The 22,019-nt window shown below is 28.6% G+C and overlaps 1 protein-coding gene across 1 annotated transcript in view; it reads left to right on the top strand.

Annotated features, from left to right (window-relative positions):
- LOC113555021 (semaphorin-2A) overlaps positions 1 to 22,019 on the top strand; it is a 345,931-nt gene that overhangs the window by 34,187 nt on the left and 289,725 nt on the right. The window contains exon 2 of the mRNA XM_026959297.1: positions 2,313 to 2,340. The gene's annotated coding sequence lies outside the window, so the exon portion shown is untranslated. The remainder of the gene's footprint in view (positions 1 to 2,312; positions 2,341 to 22,019) is intronic.

The raw sequence follows: 22,019 nt of genomic DNA, 5'->3' as shown, positions 1-22,019 counted from the left end.
AGAAAATTGAATGGGAACGAGCCCAGCGAAATCCTCGTTAATTTATAGTCATCCCTCCTGCTAGGCTGAAATGGCCCTGTTCTACATGCATGGAAAAACAGCGATATAAAAATGTATACATTTAACTAAAAAAAAAAAAAAAATACTATATTATAATAACTAACATAACAACGGAGCGTAGCTTTACCAGGATGTATAGCAATAATTATCATGGTCGCTTTAGTTTTTATGCAAAAATAATCCCGGCATTAATACAAAAGCCGTGCCGACGGGATTTTCAGAAAAAAAGCAAATAAATATTATATTTCACAGTATCGCAGTAAATAAATAAGTTTGATGAGTATATTGTTGTGCGGGGCATTTATCAAAATGTTCACAAACACACGCAGTGTCGTAGTTCGACTGCGATTGGTTATTTTGTAGCAAACGACAACTACTGGACTCGTCCGATTCGGGAGGCGCCGCCTGAATCACGAAGATAAGACCTGTTCTATTATAGTAATATGACAAAGGTTTTTGTCAAAAAATAAAATAACTTGTATTCTCCGAGAAGACGACGAAAATCTCATAAGATCCATCAAAATATGTCATTCTTTATCCAAAACACACGCATGACACATTGCAATATCACGAAATATACTCAAATAAATAAATGTTTTTATTTTTTTTGTTCTGTATCGAATTCTATTTAATTGTCAAGTACGTTTCACGGTCAAACAATGAATATTTCATACGGGTTTAGACGTGATAGTCGTTTTATTGTATGTTAATAATCGCTTAACTCTTATCTAACGTTACCATAATATACTCAACTTTCTCGCAACAGAAAACATTCATAACTATATGTATATTATAAAATGCATAATTATAATATATTAATGTTATTATACCTATACTATTAATGCTAATTATTAATTAATTGCTCTTTAAATTTATTAAATCACCAATATAACTGCATTTTTGTACTTCAGTGAATAAATGGCGACAAGGGATATTCGTATTACACTAGTAATATGAAATCACGACAAAATTGTGCAGGACCGGTGTATCCTTTAATGTTACGTATAATAATATTATGTTAACCGAATACTGGATACACCGATACAGATCTTACACGCTGTTAGCCAAATCTTTCGAATTGAAGATATTTATTAAACGGGTTGTATTATATTTTATGTTATTATGTTGGATTCGAGATTGCGTTCATTGATGCCGGCATAATTTTTTTTTTATGAATAAATATTTTTCCATAAATAATACGAAAGTAAAGGTATACTGTTTGTTTGTTATCTAGCACCGACCGCATAATCTCAGTATCAATTACATTGACTGTTATGCACGTTACGCGCGGGTGGGGAGAACAAATTTTACCTGACACAAATTTTAACTTTAACTCAGATTTATCATCCCCGCAGAACTCGTGTGTCAAAACATTTCCCATTATCTCGCCAGCAATATTTTACCGCCGCCATATACCACGGCTGTAGTACCGTTTTCGGGCTTCACACGGCGCAAACGTCTATTTAGTCACGATACTTCATGATTTACGACACCACCGCTGAACTTTTATATCGAATATTTTTCCTCTAAACTCTTTTGCACTTTTTATCCTTTGGTAATACCCGAAGGGGCTGTGTGGGTTCGAATGTCATGACGTTCGCTTTTTAGACCCGGCTGATCTTCCGAAGGGAGATACCCCGCTGTCCCAAGCCAAACTACCACATCAAAACCATATTGGTTTCTCCCCATAACTACTCACCACGTCATCGTTAGCTTTTCGCTGTTTCCGATGTATTATAACTCATTTTGTATGTATCGTCGAAAATTGCCTTAGCGAAAAACTACCGTATAAACGTACATAATCGGATGTTCCCTCATTATATATAGGAAAACAAATGTTTCCGATTCAACGTGACCGTTATTACTTATTAGTAATAATTAATTATCATGCGTTTGTGTTTAATTATAATTAAATAAATTAGAAATAATATATTATATAATTTATAATTTAAACAATTACTACCGTTATTATATAACATTACAATGTATTTAACAAACAATTAATAATTTAATCGATTTATTAATTAGCTATTAGATTAATAAATTTAAAATAAAACATGTACAACTACTTGTCTATTGTAAACATTTTTCAGTAATTATATATTATTATGAATGTCTAATGATGGATTTCTGTTCTTTCTTTTTATTTTTTAAATTGATTAGAACAGATATTTTGTTTATTGTCATTTATTAGCTAATCTAGTTGATCTATTTAAAGGTTATGATTATTTAATGTTTATTTTTTTTTTCAGATAATTTTTCCGGAACTACCATTAATTTGTGAGTATCTATCTACTAATATTCGTAAAAAAAAAATGCTTCGCCAAATGTATTTTGGAAGCATTTACTGTTGCCTATAGGTCTTTATTTTTCATTTATTCAAATCGTTTTTCGTTTACAATATATATCCATGAATAAACAAGCTTTTTTAAATGTATGAATATAAATTTAAAGTAAATTGTATGATGACTGATTATACTACTTCGTGAGTCTAAATCGATTTTTGCAAAAGTTCGCCAAAGGAATAATTTGTTAAACATTAAATATATTAAAAAAAAAAAATTAAAGGTGTATATACTTATTGTGATAAGCGATAATTCTTAAAATAATTTATTTTATTAGCTTTTAAAAAATATTATTTTCTCACGAACAATGCTCACCAAAATCATTAATGATGGAAACAATAGATTTAAAAAGTTGGATTGGAAAAGTAAGGGAATATATCTATAAGTACGAGAAAAAAATCACCTTTAAAGTCACTTAAAACATAAATATATCCTTTTTGTCGAAGTAGGTGCTTTGACGAAGGGAAATAAAAAGAAAAAATCTCCGAATTTCTTTTTTCTTTCAGTTGAATACATTAGCCGCCGTGTCGGATATCCGCGCGCGCCTTTATGATAAGTACAACAGAGTTGGCGGTGACGAAGAAAAAGGCCTCTAGGCAATATAAATCGGTATGTGTCTCCCTCTCCGCCTCTTATTTGTTGGGATTTAAAGTGCCGTAGTTCCTGTTCACTTTTCCCACCCTATATCCTTTACTTTTTGCGCCTGTTTGACCTTTTATGTACTCGGACGATCGCGGTAGTAGTAGTGGCGGGTCCGGTGAGATACGTATCCAGCCCTCCTATCATCGTAGTGGTCCATGATTGTTCACCCTTTCTATAGTCCAAAGTCTAGGATGATGGTAATTCGGGATTTATTATTATATACATATCACCCCAAAGGTTCACGGTCGTTCCCTTAAACTGGTCACAGTCTCTAAAACTCCATCAAACATTATGGTCTAGTATATTATGTACTGCACGGTCGTGTTCTGTCCAAAAAACGTGTTGTTTGCGTTTCGTTTTAAAAGAAAGAGAGCGGCGGAGGTATTACGGTTGAGATCACGAACAAAACACATAAATTATATTCTCTGTGTATATTGCATAAACATATACACATACATACAAATACATTTCATGATTCGGTAGAGAAGAAACAAGATGGATAACCGAGGATAAGGAAATCTACGAATAGTTTTAAATTATTTTCTTGAACTTAATATTATTTTGGCTATGTTTAAATCATAACTTAAATGGGTTAGTTTATTATATTGGTGAGACGTTTTATTTACGTATGCGCACTAAATTGTTTTTACTTAGTAAAAAATTCATGAACATGAATAGATAATGTTTAAGCATTTTTTAAAACCAATTAAATTAAAAAATCTAAAATTACGCATTTAAAAATCTAAAAAAAAAATAATATGACGCACATTTAATATTTATTTCCAATTAACAAACCTTAATACCCGAATGTAAAATATTGTTTTATTTTTAATACGCACTTTTTACATTAGTATACATTGATTGGAATTTTGTTTCTGTAAAAAAAAAATCGCTCTCAAATTAAATATCGTATTGTTATTTAAAAGCAAGTCATATATTTACTGGCACATAAATTACTTTGAGAATCATTGAATAATTAATATAAAAACATTGTTTTTTTTTAATAAAATAATACGATAAAATGAATTGACCTTTTCAACAATCATTTTGAATCGAATCCTCAAATTAAAATTCATATTATAAAGGAAAAGCATAAATTATTTTAAAAATAAATTAATATCATGACTTTATAAATTGCTGAAACTTAAAAACTGACTTTTAGGTTGTTGAAATGGTTTCGTCATGATATTTTGTATAAAAAAAAAATGTAGCTACTAAAAAAATAACATTATGTTTTTTTTTTTTTACTCTTTTCTTCAGTAAGTATATTAAGTATTTGAGTCATTAATTAAAATTTAAAAATCAGTATCTAAAACTCTTCGCAATAACAGTGATAATATTATAATCTAATATACTCAATCTAATTACATTTTTTTCAGCATTAAGTTCGATAATGTGTTAATTAAATAGAGTTATTAATAACTATTATTTTGTTTTGAATATTATAATCTTTCATTAAACATTAAAGTATATAACTGAATGACATTTGGTATAGTCGTGATTAGTAGCATATTTTATAAAGATTATTAGTTTTATTTGATATTGTAATACTTTACTTTAATTTCCAAGTTGATATATTAATTGTTTGTAATTATTGTGTTTGGTAAAACGATACTGCCACTAGTTATAAACAGATTTTTTACACATACTTACATATAAGTGATTTAAATAAACCTTTCCTTGTTTCCTCAATAGTCAGTTGCTTCTTTAGTATAATATAGAAAAATTAATAAAATAAAGTCATCAACTGCAAAATTTACTACAACCTGCAGTTTTTTATCAAAACTAATTTTCGTACCTATTTTGCTGAGAAAAAAATAATCTTTGAAACTTTTATTTGATTGAATATACCTTGTTGAACTGCGAATATTTTTTGAAAACAGTAACTTATATTGTATTTTTATATACCATTATTAAATATAGTATGAAATTTTAAAAATATTTTGCCTTTCTATGCTTATACGATACGTATATTGCTATATATTTATATATATATATATATATATATATTTGCCATACGATTTGTAATTTTGTTTCTTGTACCTGAAAATGTAATTATTTAATATTTGCTATATTTTATTATAATTTTTGCTTCAAATATATAAAACTAGAATTAATTACAACCCTATTTAGAAGATATTACGAGATAGGTGTTTTAAATTTAAAATAACAATAAGACTCTATGTCAGTTTAATATATTTGTGTGTGTTTTTTTTAGAACCAATTCCAAAAATATTGATAAAAGTTTAAAAAATAAATAAAATGTGTACGAATCATATAGCAATCACATTATGTAACTTTAAGTTTCTTTATACTCATACAGTTTAATCTACAATACGTTGTAATTTGTAAAGGAAAAAATATGTAGATAAGCACAGAGAAGAATGTAGTAAAGGGTAAACAAATTTAATCTTGCATTCTAATTCTTGATAAGAAGCTAGAAATAAAAGGAATAGGATAAAATATATATTGCTGGGGGCTGAGGAGGTGTTCCGTAGGGATTTCATTTATCAAATACTGACCCTCCAGTTCTCCGGACCTCCTTTGGGAACTATATGATAACAAAAAGGTCCGGTCACTTTTGCTGTCTATGAAAGCAAAACGTACTTAATCATGATTTGTATGTTAAAACTTCAAACGTATGTTGTAAATGTGTATATATAAAATGTACATATATAACATAAAATATTTATGGAAACTTTGGATTTTTTACTGTTAACTTAAAATGTATTAGAAATGTGTTAAATCTTAAATTCAAACTAAAAATAATACTAAAAAACAACGAGTAATAAAATAATATACCTTTTGTAATTAAATACATTGATATACTTACAATTGATTAGTTTTTTTATTTAATTTAAATGGTTCTTACTTCTTATTGATATTAACACGTATTTATTTTGGTCACATAATATAAATTTTACTGTTCTATACATAATTATGTAAATGAAACTATATGTATTTACCAAAATTCTACGAATTTTTCTAAGTTTTATTATTGTAATTTTCTATATATGTTTATTCAGATTATTAAAATTTAAATATATAATTTTTAATTATTACTAATAACTTAATCTGTTAGTAAAGTATGTAAGCAAAGTTTCTTTTATTTTACCAGTGATTTTTTATTTTATTGAAGATAATTATTTTTCGAGATAGATTATTTTTGAAATGTATTAATTAATTTTCTACATAAATCGAGTTTTGAATAATCTTTATCAAGAAAATGATTTCTGACATTTACGTATTTATCGTATAATGCATAATATTATTTAATCATGTTGAACAAAATTATTGATGTCTAAACTTATAAAAATCAACAACAGATATGTTCCACAATGGCATTATATTATAATTTAATTAATGGATAGTTTAATTCGAACTTCTTCTAATCAATAATATGTGAAATTTAATATTAAAAATTTACAAATTATTTTTCTCTTTTTTTTTATCAATATTATGGTCGATGGGTTGATGATGTTTCGTGTGACTGCAACTTTTAGTAAGTCTGATAACTTTTGATTATCATGATAATCACAACAAAAAAAAAAACGCTTCTATTAAAGGACATTTTATGAATAATTTTTGTTCGTGTATTTATTACTAATTTACTTTTGTTTCTTACCAGTTATTGGTAAATGATATCGCCATTTTTTGACACATTTCATAATCTAATTATTGAACCTAATTTATTTTTCATAAAGTAAACCGTTTGTGGATCAATATTGATTTTTCATATTAGTTTTGTTTTCCATATTATTTTAGATGAATGTTTTTTATTTTTTTTTTTTAATTGATAAAGTTTTATTCTATGTCACTATAATAGGATCTAAAAAGTAAAATATAAAACCAAAAGTGTTTTTTTAACAGCTGATGCTGTTATACTGTCAAAAATGACAGTACAACCATAAATATTAAACAAGTTAGGTAAAGGTACTCTGCGAACGTACTAAATTCGATTTCTAAACATTTAATACAATCAATAATTATTCCATTTACAAATTAAAAATAATTTTGTAACCTTTATGGTACTTATTTTTTAACATACTTATATTCTGATATAATAACGACTAGTTTGAATTTATTTTGAATAGAACTGTTATAAAATAATTTTTTTTTTTATTCAACTATAATATTGAAATATTTACATTAATTGTAATTATATTTAGTTATAATATTGTATTATGATATATTGTAAACCTGAAACTAGATAAAACATTATCAAGCAAACCATTTGGATGGTTAAATTTGAAAATTAAATTTTTTATTTGTATTTTTAAGTATCACGCTACATTCTGAAAGATCCACTATAACATAATACATGATATAAACATAATGAAACAACGAATTGATATCAAATAAAACTATATCATTACACAATATACCTACATCAGAGTAGACTCGTAGAATCTACTGCAGATCAACATATTATTGTCTTCTGCATTATAACCAATTTGAATAAAAAAAATATGTTTGACAATGCCGCTATCAATAATGGAGAACAAAGGCTGATATTACATATAGCCTAGGTGTATTTTATTTTAAAATTAATTATTCCGTTTAATTAATTATTAAACGATAAATTCCTAATGTAAACCCGATGATGTTGCTCCATTGTCATTTCAAAACATCGATAATGACAATTTATTTTGACAAATCGCTATAGATGGCAGCCATAATATTATTATATTTAATATTCGATTTGAAGCTCGTCAATGTATTTTGAAGCAATATGCGAATATAATTTAGTTTTATTCCAACTAAACAAAATGTATAATATTATTCGTGATTCATAATTTATGCGATTGAATGAGTTAAACAATATTCAAGTAAAATCTAGCCATTATTAGTATTAAAAATTGGTATTTTTAAATTGAAATTATTTACAACCATCGAATAATGTTATAATTAATATAATTTCAAAATAAAAATAAATTTTCATTTACTTAATTTAGTTTTATATTTATTGTTAATAATAAATTTGTTAAATTTTATGATAATGTAGTGTGAACAAGTCAAAATATTTTCGAATAAAATAAAAATCACAACTATTTTGTCTAAATGACATAAGTATAGATAAATAAAAAATATTTTTGAACCATAAATTGAACTACAAATAAAATAAGTATTTAAAACACACAAATATTTATAGACTAATTATTAAGAAATAATATAATAATCGTAAATTAACAAAAAAAAAAAAAAATGCAAATAATATGTAAATTGGCCATTTATACTTATAAATTATAATTAATAATAGTAATGGCCATATTTTAAACATACCCATATTCCTAAAAAACTAAAAAAAATTATATTCATAGATATTGTGTCCTCTCCACCAGCACCGTTTGTGTATAATAAGAGCTTAACATTTTAACCAACAGCCCAATAAATAAATTACAATCAAATCGTGACGAAATGACGTGTTACCACATATTATTATAAATTATTGTAGTAGTAGCTGCAGCAATGGCTTCAGCACGCTCATCGTCAAATGTCTGAATACTTGAAATCTTCAAGCATTTGACCATGTATTGGACTGTAACATTTATAATTCGGCTCAGTGCTAGTGTCAAAATTGTATTTATTGTCATTATTATTGATAAAAAAAAATATATTATGTAAAAACGCCGTTCAACATAATGGCAATATAAGCTTCCGTTAATGTATATATTATTATATAGATACCTATTACAGTCACCAAAAAGTATATATATATATATATATATTGTTATATTGATACGACAATGAAGTTTCCTGGTTTTAGTCGGACAAGATCCGTTGTTCGCGAAACGCCGCAAATGACGATAGGTAGTAATAATTCAAAGCGATATCGCGTGGATTTGCATTGTACTCCGATGGCGAATAGCCAAACGCGCGTACCGTTAGGATATACTCGGACGACCGCTGCGCGAGGGTTTTCCGGGATTCCACGCGGAAGTGAAAAACGACCAGGCGCGGGTTAATAGTGGTTACACCGCGTGTTTGGTTTGCGGAAAAATGGCCGCAACAATTTGTATATTAAAATTAAATAGTTTCTTTATTGTTTTTTTTTTTTTTGTTATCTTTTTTCCCACCTCGCGTACGGCGTCCTGTGAATAATAATAATAATTATTATTATTGTTGTACGAAGGTGTATGGGGAGGAGACAATGCACCACGGCCTCAAATCATTACCATAGAGAGCACTATTGGTGTCCATTAAGCGCCGGAGCAGGGCCCGTATACCCATTAAGCAGAATACAATGCGAAGACGAATATTAACGGTCAAAAATACCGTCGATGGTGATGGTGCGGGGACGAAGAAATTAATCATAATTTCCCACCGCTGACTACGGAGGCAGCCGCGTGTTGCTCCGGAGAAGTATATATTATATAATACCTATATATGATGTATTATCTTGCGCGACCTCCGCAAGAGTAAGGGGAGGTCAAACAATGCTCGCACAAGCTGTTTTCTAATCGTTTTGTGACAAATTTTCCGCCATCACAGCCGCCCCCACCACTACAACCACCGCTTTTTCTCTCCGGAGGAAAATGCCGTGGACCGTGAAATGAAGTCTTGTTCGATATTACCAGCTCTGTCATTTATCATTCGTATATGCGCTGTTCGAGAGTAGAAGCTGTTGCGACGAGGAATGACGTCGGCAGCAGCGGGGAAAACGGAAAAATGTGTACACTATATATATTAAATATAGCAAAACAATATAAATATAATATAAACGAGGGGTGCTACAGCAGATAATGGAATAAGTAAACTGCAATTTCAAAAAACTCCATTATAAAATACCGGAGCGTGCAGATTTCGTATAGATTCCAGTGGTAAAGCAAATAAAAATTGAAATTATGGAGAGACAGTATATTATGTATATGTATATGCAGCGTGATTCGCTAAGCGTACTCATCTCTATTGTTTTTCATCGGCAATAAAAATTTTCAAATTACAACTTTTAAATATACTTACTTAAGAGGAAAATTTGTAAATGCTTAGATTTTTAAACAAATTTCTATTTTCTGAATGAAAAGCACTGTTTTTTTTTTATTTTTATTGTAAATTGTTCAAGATATCATTTTTTTGAATATTCTGATTTATTTATATATCAACATACTACAACGATTACCTAGTTTATTATTTATTAAAATCCTATTTTAAGGTTATAGTCTATAGTAATAAGTTAAAAAATAATACAAGGGACCCAATTATTTAAGTATAGAAGCTAATATAATTTATAATTTGTAAAATGTGTGACTATCGGTGTTTAATATGTACTAATATGTAAAATAGTAACCTATATAAATAACATAAAAACTCAAAAATTACTCGACAACATTTCTAAATTTTGATTTAGATAGATGCAAAATTTCAAAAAAAATATCTGATTAATAAGTTTCTATAAACAATGGTAATTCTCGGTTTTAAATAATGCTGTATCGCCACAGTATATTCCATAATTAAATGGTATAAAAAAATAAAGTACTTGGAAATTTGGTATTTAAATGTACACAAATATTTGAAAAATTCGATGATAATATTACGTATTATTAAAGTAAACGAATCATTCAATATAGTTTTTACAGTTTTACTGACAAGCGCCGGAAAACTGCGCAAAACCAATTTTAATTATTGTTGCATCGGAGTCCGAATATAAAAGCGTGTTCATGATATTATACACTGTCTGAGTGCGGATACTGCGGAGATACAAAACGTCAGTTTTGTATCCCCGAGGGTGGGTGCAAAGTAATGGCCACGTAAAAAACAAATCATGACAAAAAAAAAAAATAATAATAATAATATAGAGGTGAAACGGGTCCGAGTTGTACTCGCGTGACATTACTGACACTTAATAATAGTAGCTATACACTTTATAGTATATATTTATATATATAATTACATTTAATGTTATAGTTTGCGCGTAATCCATATGATCCAATTAAATTTCAACGAGTTTATTTAGTGGTAAATAACCGTTATGAACGGCAAATAAAATTCACTGTTTTCTTCGGTTTCAATCGATAATGTCTATATACATTATACAACAATAACACTTTACTGCTATCTATATACACTTGAGCTTTACTTATAGAATCAAATTATTTGCTGTCGGTTAGGTAAGTGAGAATACGAAATTACAATCAAATATTATAATATTAAGGTATGTTACAGTACTCGTTCAATGGCGATAATATTTTTGTTTTGGTCTGAATATCGATCCAATCGTTTTTTCGTCATTATAATACAATTCTTACGATTTATGTTATGTACCTATATTTGTTTTATTATTAACACTGTACATATAAATACAACAACAATTATTGGGTCATGTATAAAAAAGGTGTACTCGTACACATATAATAATATTTTTATACATTTTTCTGTACATATGCAGTGCACGTACAATATATAATTCATAGTAGGTAAACTCAGTGGAAAACTGTAAGCGTCCAATTTGATTTATTGCCAGTTAAATTGTGTCTGGGTATTGTACACCTACATTTAACCTAGGGTAAGAAGAATAACATGAGATTTGAGTTTCTCTAGAGATTTTCCAGTGTTTTATTTTTTTTGTTTTTGTAAAACAAACAGTTGATACATGAATTACATTTGGATGTAAATGGTGGACCAGTCTGTGGGGACAATAATACAAAACCGTAAATATTAAAATTAAATTCATTTATATAATTTACTCTATTTTGTGAAACTGTGTCGTTTCAATTAGACAATATTTGGTTATTGTACTCTACAATTTATACGATATAATTAAATAACAATTTTTTCTCACAATAACCAAGGTCTGGGAAATAAATACTTAGATATATTTTAGTATATTATTATTTAATTTACACATACAAGAAACAATAAATCATAATATATTATTGTTTAAAAATATTTTATTTAATAATATATTAATAATTAAAATATATTTTTATAATATAATAAGACGCCTCGTATTATGTTATATTTGTTTTAACTGAAGAACAATTCCATTACATTATTACAGCATTATGAAAATGGACTAGAGTAATAATATCTATGGAATTTAGTAATTTGATTTAATTTTACGTCCGAATGGTTAATCTATATTATATGTTAATATCATTAGCTTCTAAATTATTGTTTTCCAACTATTTCAATTAAAATACATTACTCTGATAGAAACATAAATATCGTCCATAGTATAATGTAATACGTATACTTTGTTAATCACATATGACTTAGTTTATATAAGTTTATGCGTACTACTTGAAAGCATTAAATTATGATTAGATCTTCTTTGATATCATATGTTCATGAAATATTTAACTTGTAAAACATAATATTTCGTATTGCTGATAATTGATAGTATTATATATTTGTAAAAATTAAGCACCAATGAAATAAATAATAGCTATTTGAACGACTTGATATAATGACATTATAGTATGATAGATAAATATAAGCATAATAATATCTCAAGGTTACATTGAATATACATATTGTCTAAGAAAAAAATTAAAGTAAGTAAATTTAAATTCCGTTTACAAAAATTTAATTTTGTACTAAGTTTTCGTATTTTTTTCTGAAGTGATTTTCAATTAAATAATATATACTGATTTATTCCATTTTTGTTAAAATTGTAGTTTGGATAAATTCAGGATTTAAGTATTTAATGTATATAAATAACATGATTTTATGATTAAGATAATACTGAGATATAACTATAATAATATATGAACTTAACATACAACTGAATTGATCCAGAAACTATCTAACATTAAGTGAGTAAGTGCTTTTATGTACACCGAAAGGCCCCATTTGGCCATTTATATGACATAATATTGACGTCATAAACTCATAACATAAATCCGCAGAGCAATCAAAATTAATTTTCTAGTGTGTAATATTATAAGTAAAAGGTTAATAGTAAAATACAATATTGATATATGCACAAACCTGCTTACGATGATTGAATACTGATAATTTATTGTTTATTTCCACAATTTTGATACATTTTCATTTTTGGAAAAATATTATTTTTGGTTCATAATGTGAAATTAAAAAAATATGAGTTGTCGCTTAATAAATCAAAAAAATAAATAATAAATTTTATTCATAATGTAAGTACACTTTATTGATATTTTTTAATGGCATGGTGTAGTGTAGTCTTTTAAATTATAAAAACACAAAAATTGATTGTGAATTAAATACCTTCGTTATAAACAAAAGAAAAGAAGTACCCTGTATTATAATATAAATGTGCGTACATACAACAATAATTAAAAACAACAATGGCCGACAAATTACTATATTGTGATGACCCTGATGGGTAAAAAAAAACATGTCATACAAATTAGAACGTGTTGAATTGGATGCACTTCTGGAAGTGGTGAAAAACACGAGACGTACGACAAGTACCTACCTACGACAAACATGACCGTTGTTATTAATCCAAAATGGTCAAAAATGAATAAAAATTTTCTCTAAACATAATAGTGAACATATTTCAGTAGATATTAAAACAAATTACTATAGTTATATCGCGAGCAAAGTCATATTGAATATGACGTCCAAAATACTCTAAACTGATCCCGAGAGAGGGTCTCAATTGTTTACTGCAATGTGCTTTTACATGAAAATGATAACAATTTTCAATGACGTTTCTTTAATGTAGTCACGTCATAAAATAGTGAACAATGAATGAATATGACACAACAAATTATGTGCTATAATGAAATGAGACTTTAATTTCAATTTATAAAAATCATAACAATCGTCATAATTTGTAATTATTAATCTTTAATAAATAATATTTGTATTCATGAAATCAAAAATTAAATAATTCATGTTGGTTAGAGAATAAGAAATACGTAAATATGAAAAAATATTTAAAAGTTTATCGTGGATAGAGATAGTGTCCGCAGTGCGACAAAAATCTAACACCAGTCAATCAAGTGTGTAGTCAGTCATTATAACGGGTTTAAGTTGTCAATATAATAATGGCTTATTTAGTAGACCTAGAATAAATTATACACGTAGTGTAGTATAGTATATTTAAGTATGAAAAACCAAGCAATGATTACTACCCTTATTTTTAATTATTGTATAATATGATAAATCATATATTTTTCTGAAAATACCCTAACCTATAACCTAATATAACCCTATAACCTAACTTACAAATTTAATATGACAAGGCTAGTTTGTCATTCATTTTTTATTTATCATCAATAGTTTTAAAATCAGTAAGAGTATTCTATTTTGGAATACATTAATTAGAAATATAGGGCATTTTCTCATAAAAAAAAATCTCAAATATTTAAAACAAAAATATACAATTTTGTCAACATATATTTTTAATGTACTGTGTAGTGAATTCAAAAGTAGTGTGTTTAACTTGTAATAAAAAAATACAATTCAATTATGCAAAAGTTGTCATTGTAAATAATTAATACTTTGATAGTATTTTAATAATTTGATAGTCTTATTAGATAATTATTTCAATATATTAGAACTCAAATAATATTATTATACATTTTTTTTAAATATTTTAAATCATTATTTAGTTTTTATACACTTCGGAAGATAAGTAACCAATTATTGATGATCATTAAATAATGTTCCTATAATTTTTAATGTTTAAATTGTCCCTTTTAAAATTGATCTAATGACTAAACACATTTAAAAATACATTATTGTAACGTCTTAAAATAATGAATTTGATTACAAAATAGCTTTCATGTAAATAGTCGGTTACAACATTGTTTGTTTAATGAAAATAAATGTGAATGAGAATCGATCCTCTTTAGTCATCTATAGTTTTAGGAACAAAAATTCTAGATGTGAATATTTTCCTCGATATCAAGTTGAACGCTATTATTTCTAACATATTTCTGCGGGGTTTAACGCTGAATTTCAAGTTTATACCTGTAATTTTAACATTTCAATGTATAATGTTCAACAATATATTTACCCCAGCACTATATTATCTACTGTTTCTGCGATAACGTTGATACGTAATCACTATTTTGGTAATTTGTGTAGAACTTCATATTTATATACAAATTGTTATTTCTATGCGTATTTTAAGGTTTTATGGCATGCTTTATGATTGTTCTAAAATGTTTTCGTATGTAATAGAAAATATGTTTTATTTGATCTTATCGATCTTATTTAAATTATTAACTAAGAGTTTTTAATTAATTTCGTAGATAGAAACAATTAGTTTGAAATTATGTGTAAACCAATTGATAATACCTCTGATGTACAAATATAAAAATGTGATTAACACAACTTTAATAATATTATAAATTAAACTATATTATTTAAACAAATAGAAAAAACATTATATCGAATAGTTTTAACATTATGTTAAACATAATAATAAAATAAAATTTAAATAAATATAGGTACTTTGTTATTTAATATCATGATCTACTAAACTATTGGTAATATTAACTCATAACATTTTTCTTGATTTATATCTTAATTGTATTTATTAAATGAAAAGATAATTTTTCCTTTGGTGATCACTGCGGTGGTAAAAAAAACTGAAGTTTGTTAATAATTCCTGTTACACAAAGAATAATATTATTTTGTATTATTTAAGTAGCAATACAATAAATTTTTTTCATCGTATACGCAAGAGTTTTATTACATTTATCGATGAGTTTTATATTTATAAAATAAAGATTTTTTTTTTTATTTAAGTTTGAAACATCTTTAGAATACACGAGTTTTTCATTGTTGATGAAATGTGTACAATCTTAAGAAGTAGTAGCTATAAGGTTCATTTCATTTTCTTAGTGCTCGCGTATCTATATATATATATATTACAATTTATATCGCTGAGGTTTTTTGATATTTTCAATCCGTCTCAAAAGATATTACTGTAATAACTTGTATATTATTATTAATATAATATTCTTTAAAGAAATTCCCACTTTGTTAATTAAGTATCGATGTAGCTTTAGGGACTGATGTCAAGAAAATACCAAGGAAAAATTTTTTAGACTTAAGACAGTATTTAAAAAACTTGGGTTACACTCCGGGGGATGCTGTTCGGAAAACAACGCGTCACTATAAAGTAAAATATTTAATATAATATTATAATATTTACCAATTTTAAGACTAAAAAAATCACGTGTTTAACGCATATATTATATTATATTTAACGTATTATATAGTTTCCGTTCTTGCACGTGTATCGTCTTGTAAGATTTTCCTGGCAGTTGAATAAACCTTTAAAGCGTAGCAAACTCAATTATGTTAAACTTAAAACATTCCTTATTGTGGCTTTTGTCAAACCAAATTTGCCTTTGCTGATTTTGAACCCTCTCGTTACCATGCACAAAATCGTCATTACGAGAAGCAATTAATGTATAAAAATAGAGTATAATACCTATTAGGCAAACCTATATAATAGTTTATCATGCCATAGTTAATACATTTTCGGTCGTTAAAATTAATTAAAAATTGAAACGCTTCTTATTGATTATATTTTAGTAAAAACTCATATGTCTTAAAAACTAAATACAATAAAAATATATTATAATAATATAGTTTGTGCCGTTTATGGTTACGTACTTCCATCGTTGTTCGGTACTTACGAAAATATGTTTTCACTTTAAATAGATAATTAATAAACGCTTCGTAACTAGAAGGTGGTGCACAGAGCTATGTATTATCTGGTATTGTATTGGGATTGTATACCCTTGTAATTGTGTGGTCGAACGGAAAGTTCTGTTGGAGCTTGGAATAATGTGGTGGTTGTGTAACGAGGTTGGACGAAGGAAATGAATTCGCCTGCAGCAAAAGAATACACATACGGCCTTAATTTTCAACATGAAGGGAGGAAATTAATTAAGGATTGTTTGGTCAAATTAGGTGCAGTAGGGAAAAATGATGAACGTATAGCTGGTATAGTCGGTTGGGGAGAGGGGAGTTTAGTGTTATGAGTGAATGAGAGGAGAACTGACAAATATTGTAGATAGGTATTTTATATTTATATTATTCATGTGTGGTAAAAAAACAAAACATTTTTATGAAGGACATATGTATATAAGTGATAGGAAGTTTTTGAATTGTTAAATAATATACGAGTAAAATAATGTATACAAGATAATCAATTTAAGTTTTTATGCTATTTTTTTTTTAAAAAAGTGTAATTTTCGCGAAAAAGATTATTTTTACATAATTTTTACTTTAAGCAACATTTAAGATTATTTAATGTTTTTATTTTTTTGAATGGTACATAATCTACATTTTATATTCCAAAACAAAATATTTTTTGGAATATTGATTTATTTATTCATTCTTTAGATAATTATTATTTCATAAAATGGGTAATTATGAATAATTAAATTTAAATTTAGTATTACGGCAGTTTTGTTTTTGTAAACGTTTTTTGTTTTTATCAAACAAAAAAAATATTTTTATACATACTGTATTTTGGTTATAAAGAAAAACATAATATGACTGAGGCTATATGGCACCAATATAGACTGCTTCCAGTTTATTATTTTTTATTACGTGGAAGTATAACGTTGAGGTACGACTATGCGGTACTTAGAAAACAATATACCAACCATCTCACTATATTATCTATAACAATTTAATTCTTTATCCGTGTATAGCGTGGTATAACATTCTGTTCAGTCAACAGTGATTAGTAAATACTGACCATTATTGTTTTCGAATGTCGGCCAGTGATATTGTATGTTATCTGTCGTGTCTCGTAGACGAGTAGTAATATTAAAAGACAAATAAATTCGCGATTCGTATCGGGTTTTCTCCTTGGCTTCCACGGGGGACGTCGACGTCAGTATTTACGCGCGCCTTGTATTATGTACACATGGCCGTTATCATCTCGGTTTAGACAAGATGCGAGCAATAAAACGGTGAGCTGCGATCGGCCTGCAGCCACCCTCGCGGGATCATAATATTATTATTATTATTATTACTGTTGTTGTTGTTATATCGCGTTGGAGCTTTACACTATATACAACTGTAATATATAAATGATAAAATATGTTCTTAGAAGGAAATAAGTAGCTGCTGAGGGAGTGAGCTTGGCACTTGATGGCTGTATCGTTGGATCTAGGAATTCTACGCCGGCGAACGGGTCGCGGGTATGTGAGGTACACAATTTATATATAAAATACTAGCAAGCTGACTTGGGTTCCTCGAAATGAATTGGTCTCGGACACGTTGTGGCCGTCTATACCTGCAGCAGGAGGACGAACGAGGAAAGTGCACCCAGGGGACAGAGACGGTCGACGTTTCACGTCGTGGGTTGGACCGGGGGAGAAAGGAAGGGTGAAAAAGTTCTTGGAAATTACGCTGACGTATATACCATTCCGGGGTCGTCCCCGGAGAGCCGTTTCCAGTGAAAAACAGGCAATTTTTCCCCGCGGTTTGCCTCGTATACGCACGCCGTCGGCCGTGACATTGACGGCAACGACCTCGTGCCACACACACATAAACAGTGAATAGTATACGCAAGCTTTCCGTAAAGTCTCTGGGGGTGATAGTCGGGGTAGGATCCGAAACAAAACGAAAAAAATTAAAAAGTTTTCGGACATTAAACGTCAGAACCCGTCGCTGTCACTATATATACATATTATATACGTACGTAAGTATACCTACACCATACTGTCTATCCACGTCGTATACCTGCTGTGTAGATTATTTATATTTTTATTAAAAAAATAAAATCGCACAAACTTTTGACTTGTAGCGGCGGCAGCGGCGTTTGTCTGTCACGTCCGTCCGGTCGTTTATTATTGCACAGCCCGTCGACGTCAGATTGACCGCCGCGTTTTGTCGATCAGTGGCGTTAACTCGAACAGTGTGAAAAGTTTTGGCCGAAAATTTCATATTCTTTTTTTCTGGTCTCACGAATATAATAATATGAATATAACGCTGTATAATATTCACAATAGTTGGTCCGGACTGTTTAATATATTTTGACGAAATAAGAGTATATTATATCACATTATTTAAAGCCCTACAAAACGGAATACAAGGTTCACGTGCTCTCCGTGCCTACACAAGCGTGTTTACCACTCATACCTATAGGTTGCTGATACGGATAGATGATATTAATAAATATTGTTGACTATTTTTAATATTGTAACGAGCTCTCGACCGTAACGCACGTTTCGTCAGCAGAAACTGACAACGTTCCTAGTCGTCGTGAAATAGTCCGCCGTTTGCGATATTGTAGCTACAATATTGTGTATGGTAATTATATAATTACTATTAATACATATATATTGTAATACAATTATACGCGTGATGACTTTAACGAGCGCATATTGTCCAATGACAATGTCAGCCAAGACATGCTGCGTGCAATAGGAACACAGCAACTACAGCACTCGTGCGTTCATCATCATTCGTGCGCAACCGAAACGACATTAGATAATTTATTTATGAATAATTTTTTGAGTTCAAAATCCAAAAGTCAATCCATTGGCGTCCCCTGTACACAGAACAAATATTCTGAGGTGTTTGTGCGTGCTCACGTATGAGTGGGCATTTCCATTTTTTCGAATATTATAATAATTATGGTGTATGGTTTCAGTTTAGAGAGGCCTCGTAAAAGGCATCTAAGCCTCACAAACACCACTTTGCGATTTGCGATTCTGCAGGAATCGAAACGATTTCGTTTTAGTAAACGTCATTTCGTTCCAATCTTAAATTTCACGCGTGTAAAAGGTCTGACGGTTTTCAAACGGTATATTACATAAAATACACAGACGCGAAAACAGTAAGTTAAATTTATTCAAAACGAATAGCGGAAAATACATCCACGCCGTTTCGTTACTCAGACATATATATATACGGCTTCTGTCATTGTCAATGTTCGCTCTGCAAGACGCAATACTCCTAAACAGGATGTCTACTGCCGCTGGAACTTTATATTTATGACTCGAATTTCGGTTCTGATACGCCCCGTATACGCATAAAGTAATCACCGTGCGGGATCTATTCCAGAATCCTGTGCACGAGCTATACATTATACGTGTTAAGAAAAATAAATAGCACATAATAATAATATAATATAATATAATATAATATATATATATATATAATGGAGTTCACGAGAGTTTTCTCTGCCGTTACCAGTATTATTATACACATATTATACGCCTGTTCGAAGTAAGAAAATTATTACCGTCTACGTTGATTATATGTACCTATATGTATCTACAGTACAACCTAATGCCCTATCATTTATTTGTTTTTACTTTTTTTTTTTTTTTTTTACTGAATTATTGATTAAATAAAATGTCGAATCAATGTCATGTGCGTAGAATAATGTTAACCGTTTGATTATTATTCAGCGTGCTCGGTTAACGAATGCGAATTTTGATGTGTTGTTGTTATCGTGCTCTAGAAATTATATCCGCCTAAGTACCTATCCTATGTGCACTCGACGATATATCGGTATATGTCAAGTAGAATGACAATTCCTTCGAATCTTACCATTTCACATTTACTTCAATCGCTGCTCTGTGGCAGTCGTAATCAAACCGCGAGCTTTGAAGTAGTAACAAGTGTAAACTTGTGGTACAAAAACTCGATGGTGCGTAATGAAATGAAATCGTACTGTTCCTATTGTTGTTGCGCACTTTTGAGCGGCGTAAATTCGTTGGATTTCCTCTGACCGTAACTAAACCAATTATTTGAATGCTGTATCTTTTTTCCTTCGTCGATAACCACCGCATCGAGTACGATGAAAATGTTTGGAATTATTGTATAAATGAACTGGAGCACATGCCGCCACTGTTGGTTTGTTTGTTCGGATTTCTTATAAACAGAATTAAAAATTTCCCGGCGTCATAATAATATATTATGCATGGGTCGTTATCAGCGTCGTAAATCGTCTCCTATCCCTCGTTAATATTATAACGACAACCATGCTTGATATAATATTAATTGTTAAACCGGAAAATGAAATTTAAAAAATTTCCATGGTGTGTATGTGTATATTTTTTGATTTAAAAGTAGAGGTGAGAATAATGACGATGAACGTTTATTAAGCAGCCACAATTATTTACTATTGTTTAATCTCTTTTAGATCTCTGCGGTAGTATTGAATAAATAATCAGACGACTCAGTGTTTAGTTTTACTTAAGACGCGTGTATATCTAGAATATGTGTATGTGTACAAATACGTGTGCATTATAGGCTACCGGGAAACGAAATCGATTTTATACTTACGCGTGATATATATTTATCACTGACACTGTTGCAGTATTTATTTACTAAAAAACTTTTGAATTTAATTTTCTACAGAAATTAATTCACCACGAAATTACTTCGACTATATAATGGTATTTATAACTTGCTTTTCAATATTTTTTCACGAGGTGGGTATATATTATTTAGTCATGAGTGTCATCTTGTTCAAAATTTAGATTTCGCGACAATTAAAAGTGTAGTTAACATAATTACTCCGTTGTGAAAATTTGCTTACTTATAATTTCCGTTAATATTAACTTTAAATCATGTAATTAAGCAAATATTTTTAAATTGAAAATGTTCAAAACATTTGAATACACTAGCATAGTACATTTTTATATTGTTTTTTTATGGTACAAGTATCGTATATTATATGTTATTTGATTAAAACAGTCTCAGCGCGAACAGGAGCTTGTGCAATCTGGGCAAATAAAGTATATTTTTTCATTTGTCAATGTTGAATATTTATTTGCAAACATTTGTTTACTTTGAAAAGAAATGATTGTATGCATGAATACATCGCAAATGTAGACTGGAAATATACAGTATTGTTAGAAAATGAATAACAATTATAACCCATAAGCTTACATTATTCATTAGGTATTAATTAAGTTAAAAGCTTATTTCTAAAAAATGTATGTCTTACTGCGTGTGAACGTAAATAGTAATACATTTTTTTTTTTTGGTGTATTTTTTTTAAATTACTGTTCATCTTTGAGTGGTATATTATAGCAATTAAGCAATATA

The sequence above is a fragment of the Rhopalosiphum maidis genome, chromosome 1, assembly GCF_003676215.2.
Source record: "Rhopalosiphum maidis isolate BTI-1 chromosome 1, ASM367621v3, whole genome shotgun sequence".
Lineage (NCBI taxonomy): Eukaryota > Metazoa > Arthropoda > Insecta > Hemiptera > Aphididae > Rhopalosiphum > Rhopalosiphum maidis.
Note: the sequence above shows the minus strand (reverse complement) of the source record. Positions and strands in the feature narration are given on the sequence as shown.